We start from the raw sequence: 13,296 nt of genomic DNA on the forward strand, positions 1-13,296 counted from the left end.
CTAGCAAGACTCTTACATGAACAGATGAGTGACCGTTTAGACTCTTCCATTTCCTTCTGATTGTGTAAAGAGTGCTCGTCGTCTGCTGACTCCCACAACAACCTTTTCATCAACTAGATTGCCTAATGGAGCCCTGGGAAGCCCACACTGCACCAGGAAAGCAAGAATGACTAACAGTGGCTGATGTGGATGGCGTCCCGAGTGTGTACCAGGCCCTCATGCTTGATGTATACATCAGCTCCCATAGTCTTCCAGCCTCCTGAGTGGTCACGGAAAGTGCCCACTTTCCAGCACTAAGATGCGAAGACATTGTCAAGAGTGACAGCTCAGAAGGGACTGAGCTGGGACCAGAACTTAAGGTCTGGACTCTTAACCTCATGCTCCCTTCTTCCTTAAATATTTACTTAGTGTCTGAAAGTGTATTCCGAGGTAGGAGGAGGGCTGGGGGGAGATGGTGGGAGAAAAATGAACGAGAAATACGATGACACATGAATGAAGACGTCATGACTTGGCATTCAAATAAGAAGTTAATAAATGAAAACATCCAAAGCCACATTTAAACTGAAAACCTTTGTAAATAAATCAGTGCACATGTGTGTGAAAATAAGCCTAATTAAAATGCACCCGATAAAGGTATGGCATTCTCAAGGTCAAGGCCAGGAACTGTAAACACGCTTTTGCATTTAAAAGCATGCTCTAACTGGCAGTGGCAGAATGTTTAACGCATTTTCTTTGGATTCAAAATAAATAAAGACATTCCATTTCCTGCAAACTGGGAGATTGTGAGTTTCCTAATAGGCTTTATCTGAATCAGGCTTTCCTGAGGAAATGATTTTGTTTAAGCCAGAACAAACACACTTCTTTTGGAATGTGACTCTTTTGTGCAATACTTGGTTTAACAGATAGGAACCAGCACACAAGGCTTGCCCAAGATTCGATTTCAATCTTCCCAGCTCTTTCCAAAGAGAATCCTGTATATTGCTACAGATACTTTATCAGCTGGAAAAAATCCGAAATCACACCATTCCTCTGTGGACAGTGGTGGTAGTCTATCTCCTAGCAAGAGTTCTACTTTTGCCAGGTGTTGCAGGGTGTGGAGTTTGCACTGGTTTCTTTTTTTCTCTTTCTTTCTTTTTTTCTTACAATGTATGTGTCTTTGGTTAGTCTTGAACTCATAAAGATCTTCCTGCCTCTGCCTTCCAAGTGCTGGGATTAAAGACATGAAACACCACAACCAGAGGTTCATTTTCTTTGAAGGTTTATAACCTGGCTGGCTGGCTCAGTTCGGCCCGTTGATGAAGTTTCTGGTTGCAAGAGCTTTCAAAAACACTGGAAAAATAAATAAATAAATAAATAAATAAATAAATAAATAAATAAATAAATAAATAAAACACTGGAACTTTTTCTTCACAATTTTTCATAGTTTTTTTCTTGGTGTGGGGGCACCTGTTTGTGATACCATCATTTGAGAGGCTGAGGTAGGAGAATTGCTGAGTGGGAGTTGAGGGCAGACTGGGCAATAATCTAGTGAGACCCTACCTCAAAAAGGAGGAGGAGGAGGAGGAGGAGGAGGAGGAGGAGGAGGAGGAGGAGGAGGAAGAATCTTGTTTGGAATGGAATACATGTCTGTCATCCCAACAATTTGGAGACTGAGTCAGGAAGATCACAAGTTCAAGGTCATCCTGGCCGGTTTATCAAGCCCTTGTTTCACAATAAAGTAAAAAATAAACTGGATGTGTAACTCCGGGTAGAGCATGTACTACCCACTGCATGACCTCATACTTTGGGCTCAGACCTGGTACAGCAGCAACAAAATTCAATACATAAATCCCCCTCAAAGGAAACAGGGTTTTTTTTAAAAAAAATAATTGATTTAAATTTATTTTATGGGCATTGGTGTGAAGGTGAGACGCCCTGGAGCTGGAGTTTCCAGCAGTTGTGATTTCCCGGAGGCCTCCAGAAGAGTGGCCAGTGCTCTTAATCAGCTGAGCCATCTCTCCAGCCCCACAAGGAGCAATCAAAGATGAGATAGGAAAACTTCATTTTTTCGAGGACAGCGGCCTCTCTAACTGGATCTTTTGGGTATTATTAAGCTGTGAATAAATGTGCGGACGAGACACTTTTTTGTTGCTAGCTCTTTGAAGAACCGTCCAACTTGGTGAGCTTTAAACATTACCAGAAAAACCTACAGATTAGACACTTTCCCGCTCACCATAGAAAATTTAATACAGAGGGTCCAGTTAGACTCTGCTCCTGCAGCAAGTGTAGTCCAGCTGGGATGCCCCCGACACAGACTGGAAACTCAGGACCCAAGGGAACCACTGGGACCACTGCCTCCAGGGTGTCACCCAACTAATCCTCCTCGGAGCCCAAGAGAGAGCTGTTAATACTCCATTTCACAGGTAATTAAACTGAGGCTCAGTCTTACCCTTTGCCTTGTGTTTGGTTAATCCCACACTGGAACAGAGCAAGAACTCAACAATGCTCTCTGCCTCTAGGGCCCATGCCTCAACCGCTAGCCACCTCCCTCTCCTATCTCCCTCACTGTGGTTTCTGAGACCAGTCCCCACCCCCAGGCTTGGACCCTCTAGGCATCCTCCAATTTAACAAGTTGGGAGTTGTCTATTTTCTCTCTCTTTTTGCACAGACCCTTCTCCTTTGCCCCTCCCATGACTATTCAGCAGCCTTGGTCTCCTGATTCTAATCTTGCCCGACCCATGTCAGTCTTCTGAATCCCCATTGGATAATGTCCTATCACACATCTCCCTGCAGATCACTACTGTGTTCCCAACATTTCGGCTCCCCACCACCACCTTACAGCAGTTTCTTTCAATGGGGGGTTAATCCTCAGTACTACTTCCCCAGTGACAAGCACAGGGGACCTAGAGCACATCACTTCCAGTTCCGGCCTTCAGATGGTCCATAAACATTGAAGATATAGACATTTCCCCAAGTTCTTTTTAACAGCGCTAAGGTCTGTGTCATATTTACAATGAATTGGTCTTGGAGGAATCCCTCAGGCCTTCTGAAGGGAAACAGTCTAACAGGGACTTTAGTATAGTACATTTGAAGCAAATGTGTACATGGGATCCTTGACTGTTACTCAGTAAATATTTGCAAGGCCTACTTTATGCCGTGTTTGTGCTAGTCTGGAATGGCACTTAATTCCCTTTCTGAAGGACTTTGCTTAGTTGGCGCAGACAGACACTAAAGCAATTCATTTCCAGTAGCTCAGTGGTGGAGCACTTGCCTGGCATGCTAAAAACCCTACATTTGACCCCCAGTATGAATAAAAGAATAAATCAATTCATTTTATAAGTAATATAAAAGTAAAGGCTGGCTATGTAGCTGGGCTGATAGGGCACTTACCCACCCTGTTAGAGGAGGGTCTGGGTTCGATCTCCAGCCAGTAGATCAGGAACTGGCTGTGATAGCGTCCACTTGTTTTGTTACACACTTTGTAAAATGTATTCTTCTCTCATACACTACATCCCAACCTGATCCTTCTCTCCCTCCCCAGCTCTCCTCTCCTCCAGATTCACTGCTCCTCCATTTCCCTTTGAAAAGAGCCCACCTCCCAGGGATGTCCACTGAACACTGCATAACAAGATGCAATAAGATCAGGGCTGGACAAGACAACCCAGTAGGAGAAAAAGGGTCCCAAGAGCAGGCAAAAGAGTCAGAGACACCCCCACTCCCACAGTTAGGAGTCCCACAAAAACCCCAAGCTAAGCAACCACAACGTGTAAACAGAGGACCTAGCACAGACCCATGCAGACTCTTGATTGCTGCTTCAGTCTTGGTGAGCCTAGGAGCCCTGCTTGGCTGATTCTGTGGGCTGTGTTCTCCTGGTGTCCACCACCCCTCTGGCTCCTACAATCAATCCTTCCTCCCCCTCTTTTGCAGGTTCCCAGAGCTCTGCCTAATGTTTGGCTCTGGGTCTCAGTATCTGCTGTTGGGGGCAAGAGTATCAGAAGTTGAATGTGCTGGTTTTATATCAAGTTTGAGGCCAGCCTGTTCTACATGAAACCCTGCCTTGAAATAATAATTGATCTTGCATACTGTTTCTTCTATTCCAGTTACCTGCTTTGGGGGAGATTGTTTTGGTTTGGTTTGGTTTTGGTTTTTCAAGACAGGGTTTCTCTGTAGCTTTGGAGCTTGTTCTGGAACTCACCCTGCAGACTAGGCTGGCCTCGAACTCACAGAGATCCATCTGTCTGTGCCTCTCGAGTGCTGGGATTAAAGACGTGTGCCATGCGACCACTGCCCAGCTGGGGTTTTTGTTTGTTTGTTTTTGGTTTTTGGTGTGTGTGTGTGTGTGTGTGTGTGTGTGTGTGTGTGTGTGTGTGTGTGTGTGTGTTTAAACTGTAATGGACTAACAACCTGACAGTTCTTCTGTGTTCCTGATGTCATTTAGGAAGCTTGAACTCAGATCCAGGGGACAGCCTCATCACTCAGAAGATGGTCGAACAACCAGAACCTAAGAAAGGAATGAGGAACTACTAGTGAGGACCATTTTAGTGAACAAAGACATGATTGGTAGGGAGCTGCTTTAGTTGTTTTGAAATAGTGTCTCTAGTAGTTCAGGCTGGCCTCGCACTCCCTAGGCACCTGAGAGTGACCTTGAACTTTGCTCTGGAGCCTAGGGATGACAGGTGAGTATCACCACGCCCAGGTATGTAGCACTGCTGATCTATATTCTCAGCCCCAGATTTGGCTTTAAAAACCAAAACCATGCCAGGCAGTAGTGGCACACGCCTTTAATCCCAGCACTCAGGAGGCAGAGCCAGGTGGATTTCTGTGAGTTCGAGGCCAGCCTGGTCTACAGAGTGAGTTCCAAGACAGGCACCAAAGCTAAATGGAGAAACCCTGTTTCGAAAAAACAAACAAACAAAACTAAAACCAGTATACCAGTTACGCAAGGAAGCAACTCAGGGGTCATCTTCTGCCATAAATAGCACACGCCTGAAGGAAGGAGTCCTGCATGCCTGGGATTACCTGAGAATGGCATTCCTCCAGGCCTGAGAAACTCCGCCATTGGGCCTGCATGAGACCCAAGCTGGGCAGCTGACTGTTTATGGCCACCGGTTCACAAAGAATCCAGAGATGCTGATCGGGCCAGAGGCCTGTAAAAACAAGGCTGGGGATGGTGAAGAATGGGTACTATGAGAAAAGGAATTGGGACTCCTTTCTTGTTTGTTTGTTTTGCCTCTGGGGGAAGGGGGGGAGCTTATTTTTTGCAAAATAATAAATAGAGTCCTGAAAGGACCAGCTAAGAGGCCATTAATATTCATAGGGGGAAAAGTTGGGGGGTTCTGGGGCAGGGGACTTTGGGAACTGTAAGAAGATTTAGGAAGTTGTGTTTGTATGGGAAAAATATTCCATTTTGGTAACCAGGAACTGGAATTTCACCTTCCCTACAAGGACAAGATGTGATTTTAGCAATGCCTACCACTTTATTAATCACCAAAATTATAAATATTTTCCTATTACATTCTGTTCCTGTGAAGATACATTTATGAGGATTTCTTCTTTTAAAATAATCAGTGGTGTAGCTGTGGTGGAGTACTTGCCTAGCATGCACAAGGCCCTGGGTTCAGTACCCAGCAGTGCGCATCCACGCACATACCCACATACATGTGTGCGCGCGCGCGCACACACAGACATTAAGTACAGCACTTAGTGTGCTCTGATGATTGCAAACAAACAACAAAGAGATCTCCCTCTCCCGTCTTGTTTGTTTGTTTCTGCTTTTCCAGGCGGGGCCTCTTTCTGTGTAGCCCAGGCTGCCCTTGAACTCAGAAATCTACCTGCCTCTGCCTCCTGAGTGCGGGGGGGGGGGGGGGGGGGGGGGGGGGGATTAAAGTCATGCACCACCTCCTGCACCTCCCTCTCCTATCTTAGATGCGATCATCCAGGTAATGTGTTTCAGGCATACGATCACAAGCAATGGAGGACACAAACCCCCGTGGGCCTCCACGACCACTTATCGTGTTGTCCGATGGACGAGTCAAGAGGCCAGAACTCCCAGCTTGGGGGAAGGAGAACAAAGAGCTGTCTGCAGGAGGACCAGCCCTAGAGACACATGGTGGGGCTTCCGGAGTTCTGGTGAGTCATGAGCATGGCCTAAGAGGAAAGCACCTGAGGCCGGGGAAGAACCATAAGAAGAGCCCGGGGACCGAAAGCTGGATTTCACTCCACCCAGAACAGTTCCTTTTCCCGGTTGTCAGAGAGGAAAACTGTCATTCATGGGTCGCCTGGTAGGGTGGAGCGAAGTGAGCCCTAGAATAAAGGACGCTCTCATGGTTCTTAACAATATTTACAGACGACCTCAAAGGCAGGACCGAGTCAACTGTGTGGAGGGCCAGCCAGTTAATAGTCGTGGAGCATCCATCCCTGGAGCCTCTGCTGCAGCAACTCACTCTGCTAGTGTAGCACACCAACACCCATACACCGTATCTGAATGGATGAGAGGGGCTGTGCTCGAATGCCTGTGATCCCCAAATTCAGAAGGTTGGGGCTGGAGGAGCAGTTCAGGATTGTCCTCGGCTACACATCAAGTTCAAAGCTGATCTTGGAGACTTAGGACCGTGTCTCAAAAAAAAAAAAAAAGACAAGATCTGATAATCAAAGTAAAAATTCCAGCTGTGCAAAGAAACAGAAAAATATAAAATATAGTCCATGATGAGAAAACAATACAATAGAAATAGATCAGGAAATGATGGACATGACAGACGATGGAATTAGTCAACAAGGACATCAAACAACTATCGAATGCAGACACTATATGTTCATAAACATAAAAACATGAAAATGTGATGAAATGTCATTGAGAGAAAAAAAAAGACTCAATTCAAATTTTTAGAAATGAAAAGGACATTGACAATGAAAAATGCCTTGGGTGGATGTATTGATTAGTTTTTAGTTGTCAACTTGGCGTAATACAGGAGGAGAGCCCCTATGAAGGATTGTCTAGATCTGGTCGGCCTCCAGACATGTCTGAAGAACATCGTCTTGATTGCGCTGATTAAGGTGGGAAGACGTTCCCACTCTCGTTGGTGCTATCCCAAGGCAGGAGATCTGGGTTGTCTGGGAATGCAGAAAACTAGCTGAGCCAGCAGCAATTTATCCTCTGCTCCTGACTGTGGATGTGACATGACAAGTGATGTCTTAAAGCTCCTGCCTGCTGCTGCCTGGAATTCCTGGCTATGATGGACTGTAGCCTGGAACTGTGAGCCAAAAGACCCCTTTCTCCCTTGGGTTGCTTTCCTTGGGGTATTTATCACAGCAGCGGGAAAGGAAGCTAAGACAGCAGACCAGCCCCCCAGGGAGAAGTGAGTGGGCTATACGGTAATAGAAACTCCACACTGAAATGCGGTGGAGAGGCGGGTGAGAGCGTAAGGAAGACCAGAGCAACTGAACCGTGAGGCACCAGGCAGCCCACTGTACACACGTTTGGACGTCCCAGAGAAGACAGGAAAACAGATACAAATGCTTAAAGAGGTCAAATACGGTATTTATTAAAGCGGCTACCAGATCTTACTGTTAACAAGAACTTATCTCCTATCAAATCGCTCCCTCTTCAGTGTTTCGGTCACCATGTCTTCAATATAATGTATTCCCTGTAAGTCTGTGCTTTTAGTGTTTTCATTTATTTTTTTATTTTTATTTTTTGGTTTTTCGAGACAGAGTTTCTCTGGGTTATTTTGGTGCCTGTCCTGGATCTCGCTCTGTAGACCAGGCTGGCCTCGAACTCACAGAGATCCGCCTGGCTCTGCTTCCTTAGTACAGTTTTTATTTAATTTTAAACAATGTCTACTCGTGAAGTCCAAGCAGCCCCCTCATGCCTCTGCTGCCACACCTTCCCTGCCATGATGTACTGTACTCAGTGAGCCCAAAACAAAACAAAACCAAAAGACCCCAAACCTTTCTTCTTTAACTTGCATTTGCTGGAGCATTTTGTCTCAGCAACAGGAAAAGAACTAAGACAAGATGGGTAAGGGAGATAAGTTTTATGTCTACATGTTGTATACCAGTTTCCTCTGAGGTTAAAACATTCCATCCTGCAGGAAAACCCTTACTCAGGAAGGTAAACAACTCCAAAGAGCTCCAGGAAGTTCCTGAAACTGACCAGATTCACTGGGCGCCTCCCAGCTGGAGTAAGCAGTAAAAGATGGGATTCCCTCTCCAGTGAAAGGAAGCTGAATAGACTGTGAGAGGAGAAAAGCTGCAAAGACACCTGAGGTCCGATCTGCTGCCTGGAAGGGGCAGAAACCAACTGAGCTGCCTAGAAGAGGCTTAGACCAGAATCACTTGAAAAGGGACCATCTCCAACCTGCTGAGGTGCCTTGCAGGCTGTGCACTGTGCTCTAGGTTTCCTGACTTCTGTGACCTGTCACCTATGCTAGGGTAGGCTTTGGTCACGCGGCTGCTGTCTTTGAGTCATTTCTGCTCCTGTAAGTGACCCCTCACCCATACTCCTGGAAGTAACCCCAATAAAACTCATTGGCTCACCACATTGGACTTTGGTGGTGTCTGTACTTGGGTCTGTGTGGGATCCTTATCTGGGGTGAATAGAGGTGTGTATTGCCTCTCCCCAGGAAAGTCTTTGTCGTACAACAGTATATCCTTGGAAGATTATAGCTGGGCGGTGATGGTGCCCACCCATAATCCCAGCACTCAGGAGGCAGAGGTGGGTGGATCTCTGTGAGTTTGAAGCCAGCCTGGTCCATATAGCTAGTTTCAGGATAGCCAGAGTTACACAGAGAAACCCTGTCACAAAAAACAAAACAAAAAAAACCCCAAAAAACAAAAATAAAGGAGATTATACCAGAAGAATATGGTATGTAACTAACACCGCTAAGATTTCTCCCAGACCTGAAGTATTTGGCATCAGTGAGAACTCATCTGGCACCTTTTTATTCATTAGTCCCTCCACCAGCCCTGGTGTATGTAGATGAGGAAACAGATGCCAAGATAATCAATCATCTTGGCCAAGGCCAAGCAACAGGGCTGAGCTAGACCACACACACACACACACACACACACACACACACACACACACACACACAGAAGCAGGAACCAGTATGATGGGGATGTAGCAGAAGAAATCTACTTGGGTGGGGCAGGCCACAAAACAAATGTGGAAAACCCTTAAGGGAACCCCATGCCCAGCAGCTCTAGGACTTTCACAGAGGGAGTCCCCAGCCTCTCTGGACTACTTCCTTTTTTTTTTTTTTTTTTTTTTAAGTGGACTCAGTCCATCCTAGGAAGAGTCATGGGTGATGAGTACTGGAAGACAGGAAAACACATCCCAGCCCTCTGCCCTGCATTTGCCAATGACTGTTGCTCAGATCCTTCTAGAATCTTATTTGTTGACTTATTTGTTGGAGGGTTTTGCTGTGTAATCCAAGCTGGCCTTGGAAGCTCAATAAATAACCCCTGCCTCAGCCTCTGAACCTTCCGGACCTCCTCTTGGCTCTGTGGTTAACAGAGGGTAAATGTGAGGCTGCGTGCTTTAGGTTCCAAGCCACATTTCTTGCTCCCAGTGCCTGGGTTGTCGCCTCTTAGACAAGAAACGGGACTTCTCCATCACTGAAGGGGAGAGAAGAGCCTACACCGTGGACATGATTCTTGTGGCAGGTATCAGAGGAAAACCATGACTCCATGGCAAGGTATTGTGGGACACCTGAAAGGCAAAGCGCAGCCTCTAGTGTCTCTTCCCAGCGGCCCACTGGACTAGCACTGTCATAGAAATAAGATCATCATCGGAATCTCTTCCCTTCCCTTCTCCCTCCCTCCACCTGCCTGCCTGCCTGACTGTCGCAGCCAACTGTAGAACAGAGCCCCTGAAGTGCCAGATCTAAGGGAGACACAACATCCCAGGCCCTACCCTGCAAGGACTCCCTAATGATCAGGCACACAAAATAATGAAGTGCTCTCAGAGCAATGTGGGAGGTGCACGTTGCCAGGTGTGGCCGTCCCTCCTCTGAGCTCCTGGTGCTCTGTGCCGCTCTGTGCTGCCTGCACTGGCAATTCCAATTTGTGACTTCTTGGAAGTGTCTCAGCTTTCTCTCTTGGCTGTGATCTCCCATCTGAACCACATGTATCCCCAACTCATTAAGATTTCTCAAAGTAAGCCAGGCGGTGGCGGCGCACGCCTTCTTCAATCCCAGCACTTGGGAGGCAGAGGCAGGCAGATCTCTGTGAGTTCCAGGCCAGCCTGGTCTACAGAGTGAGATCCAGGATAGGCACCAAAACTACACAGAGAAACTCTGTCTCAGAAAAAAAAAAAAAAAAAAAAAAACCAAAAAAAAAAAAATTCTCAAAGTAAGATCCAGGGTCTTAATGGGCCATCTGAAGTGCTGGTTACAATTTGGAGGCACCCAGGCCCGCCTTAGACCCACTAGCCAGACTCCTGGGGACAGGGCCCAGGGTTCTGCATGCTATCTCATTTCCCAGATGATGTACCTGAATGGGTTCATGTTTGGTTGATAGAGCCAAACAGAGCATTAAATATAGAGACAGCCAATCACAGCTTTCTAAACATATTTTTTAAAAAATCTATTTTATTTTTAATTAAAATATGATTATGTTATTTCCCTCCCCTTCCCCCCTCCAACCTCTCCCTTGCCCCCTCAAATTAATGGCCTCTTTTTCTTTATTATTATTACATACATACATACATACATACATACACACACACACACACACACACACACACACCATAGTCTAAGTAGAAAGCTCAAAAAGCTGTGCATGGTGACACACTCCTTTTATCCTAACACATGGGAGGCAGAGAAAGGTGGATCTCTGTGAGTGCCAAGCCAGTCAGGTCTACATAGTGAGACCCTGTTAAGAGAAAGATGGTAGGCATGTGGAGAGATTGCCCAGTGGTTAAGAGCACTTATCGCTATTACAAACGACCTAGGTTTGGTTGTAAGCACCCCCACAGTAGCTCACAAACACCTGCAATTCCATTTTCAAAGGATCTGACTCCCTTTTCTAACCTCTGAGGGCACTAGGAATGCACACGGTGCCTTTACATATGCAGGCAAAACACATACACAAAATAAAATCTTTTACTGTTATTTTGAGACAAGGTCTGGCCGACTAGCTGTGGCTAGCCTGGAACTCACAGAGATCTGCCTGCCTCCCCAGTGCTGGAGTTAAAAGTGTGTGCCACCATGCCCAGCCAATAATCTATTTTTAAAAAACTCCTTAGATAAATATCAAGTATTGGATACCCAGTCATTTTCCTTTAGCTTCTTTTTTTGTTTTTGTTTTTGTTTTTGTTTTTTTGTTTTTTGAGACAGGGTTTCTCTGGGTAGTTTTGGTGTCTGTTCTGTATCTCGCTCTGTAGACCAGGCTGGCCTCGAACTCACAGAAATCCACCTGGCTCTGCCTCCCGAGTGCTGGGATTAAAGGCGTGTGCCACCACTGTCTGGCTACTTTTTCTTTTCTTAAACTTACTGATGAGTTGAAGGACTCCTCCTAATTTGATTGATAGAGCCTTCTTAGCTATGTAAGATTTCACTGTAGCTGGGCGATGGTGGTGCATGCCTTTAATCCCAGCATTTGGGAGGCAGAGGCAGGTGGATGTCTGTGAGTTCAAGGCCAGTCTGATCTACAGAGTGAGTTCCAGGACAGCCAGGACTATTACACAGAGAAACCCTATCTTGAAAAACAAAGAAAAAAAGAAAAAGATTTCACTGTATGGGTGAAGCTTGATGGTTCCCTTGGCAGCATCTGTTCACATCTGTCTCAGGTCCCAGCCTTGAGTGACGTCTCCGTGAAAACAAACCAGTACAGACAAAACCACCTTTCATACCAACCTGGGCTTCCTGCCTGGTGGAAGTGTGGAAGTGAGAACATATGTTACCATTTGAATGTGAAACGTCTCCTGCCTGTGTTTGAACACTTGGCTCCCACTTAGTGATACTGATTTAAGAGGCTGAGCCTGGCTGGATGAAGTTGGTCACTGGGATGGGCCTCGAAGGCTGTATCTTCCAGTTCCCCCCTGTGTTTCCTGCTTCCTGACCCAGCATGACGTCAGGAGTCACCATCACATGTTCCTGTTGCCTTCCCAGGTATCATACCTTCCCTGCCACGGGGGACAGATAATGCCTGATGAAACTCTTAACTAAAACAAAGCTTTCTTCCCTCCTGCCAGGGATGAGAGAAGAAACTGATACTCAGGGTTTGAAGGAGCCCTCCAGTCATCCACCCGCTCAGAGTGAGGCTCAGTTAATATTTTGGTGTGCATGTTGAAATGTCCTAGACTGTGTGGACAGGGTCTTAGGTATCCAGCTTGGCCTCAAATTCATTTTGTAAACAAAACTGACCTTGAACTTCTGATCCTCCTGCCTCAACCTCCCAAGTGCTAGCTTGCAAGTGTGTGCCACCACTGCTGTTTTGTGGGGTGCTGGGAGGAACCCAAGGCTTCACGTTGCCAGGCAAGTGCTCTACCAAGCTCTAACTCCAGGCTGGCATTTTTGAGGCACCTGACATCATCCTGGCTGTCGGCTCGCTCTAGGGCTCTGCCAGGGGTGGGGGCCCAAGCCTTCCCCACTAACCAGGGCCCTCCTACAACCCTCCCTCCACAGTCTCCCCAGCACTGAAACTAAGAAGTCCCTTGACAGTGTACCGATGCCAGGAGGGAGGAAGCTCTGGCTAGCCATCAGGCGAGCTAGGCCGCCCACTGCGGCCAGAATTTCAGCACTGACTTCCACAAAGAGTGGTTTGTGCTGACCAATTCATCTGAGTTTCACACGAGAAGTGTAAGCCAGACACATGCCTTGTTGGGGAGCCCAGTATTGCCCACCCTGGGTCACACCACCAGAGCTCAGTTGTGAGTCTCAGACACCCTCCCAACCAGTAAACATGAGCTCACCAGTATGTCCCTATCTGCCTGTGTTGCAGTAGGTGACATCCCCTGCCAGCCTTTGGCACTTCACAGGAAAAAAGACAGCTTGAGTCCTAGGAGCCCTTACAGGCTACAGATCTATTTTCCCTGTGGCTCTGTTTGCCTTTGAAGTAACGTGTGACTTGTAGCGAGCCACATGTTGAGGGAGGCCGTTTAATGCCTGCCAAGGAAAACAAGGGAAGGCGTTCTGACAGCTGGCTGGCCTATGATTCACCTGAGGACAAACTGAATCCAGGCGGATTTCGAGGGGCTGCCACCCAGGGAGCATTCAATCCACAGACGGCCTTTTCCCTGTGGGACCTGGGATTGCAACATGCTCCCAGCTCACTTCAGCTCGGTGGAGATGGATGCTCAGAAGCCAAGTTTAGGGA

General features: G+C 46.8%; 1 long non-coding RNA gene across 1 annotated transcript; it reads left to right on the forward strand.

Annotated features, from left to right (window-relative positions):
* Positions 1-1,621: 1,621 nt before the first annotated feature.
* On the forward strand, positions 1,622-8,518 carry LOC128116549 (uncharacterized). Its single transcript, XR_008220495.1, has 2 exons — positions 1,622-4,655; positions 5,933-8,518. It is a non-coding gene; the product is annotated as an uncharacterized LOC128116549 (long non-coding RNA).
* Positions 8,519-13,296: the final 4,778 nt, after the last annotated feature.

Source organism: Peromyscus californicus, unplaced genomic scaffold (assembly GCF_007827085.1).
Source record: "Peromyscus californicus insignis strain IS unplaced genomic scaffold, ASM782708v3 Scaffold_20__1_contigs__length_68692818, whole genome shotgun sequence".
NCBI lineage: Eukaryota > Metazoa > Chordata > Mammalia > Rodentia > Cricetidae > Peromyscus > Peromyscus californicus.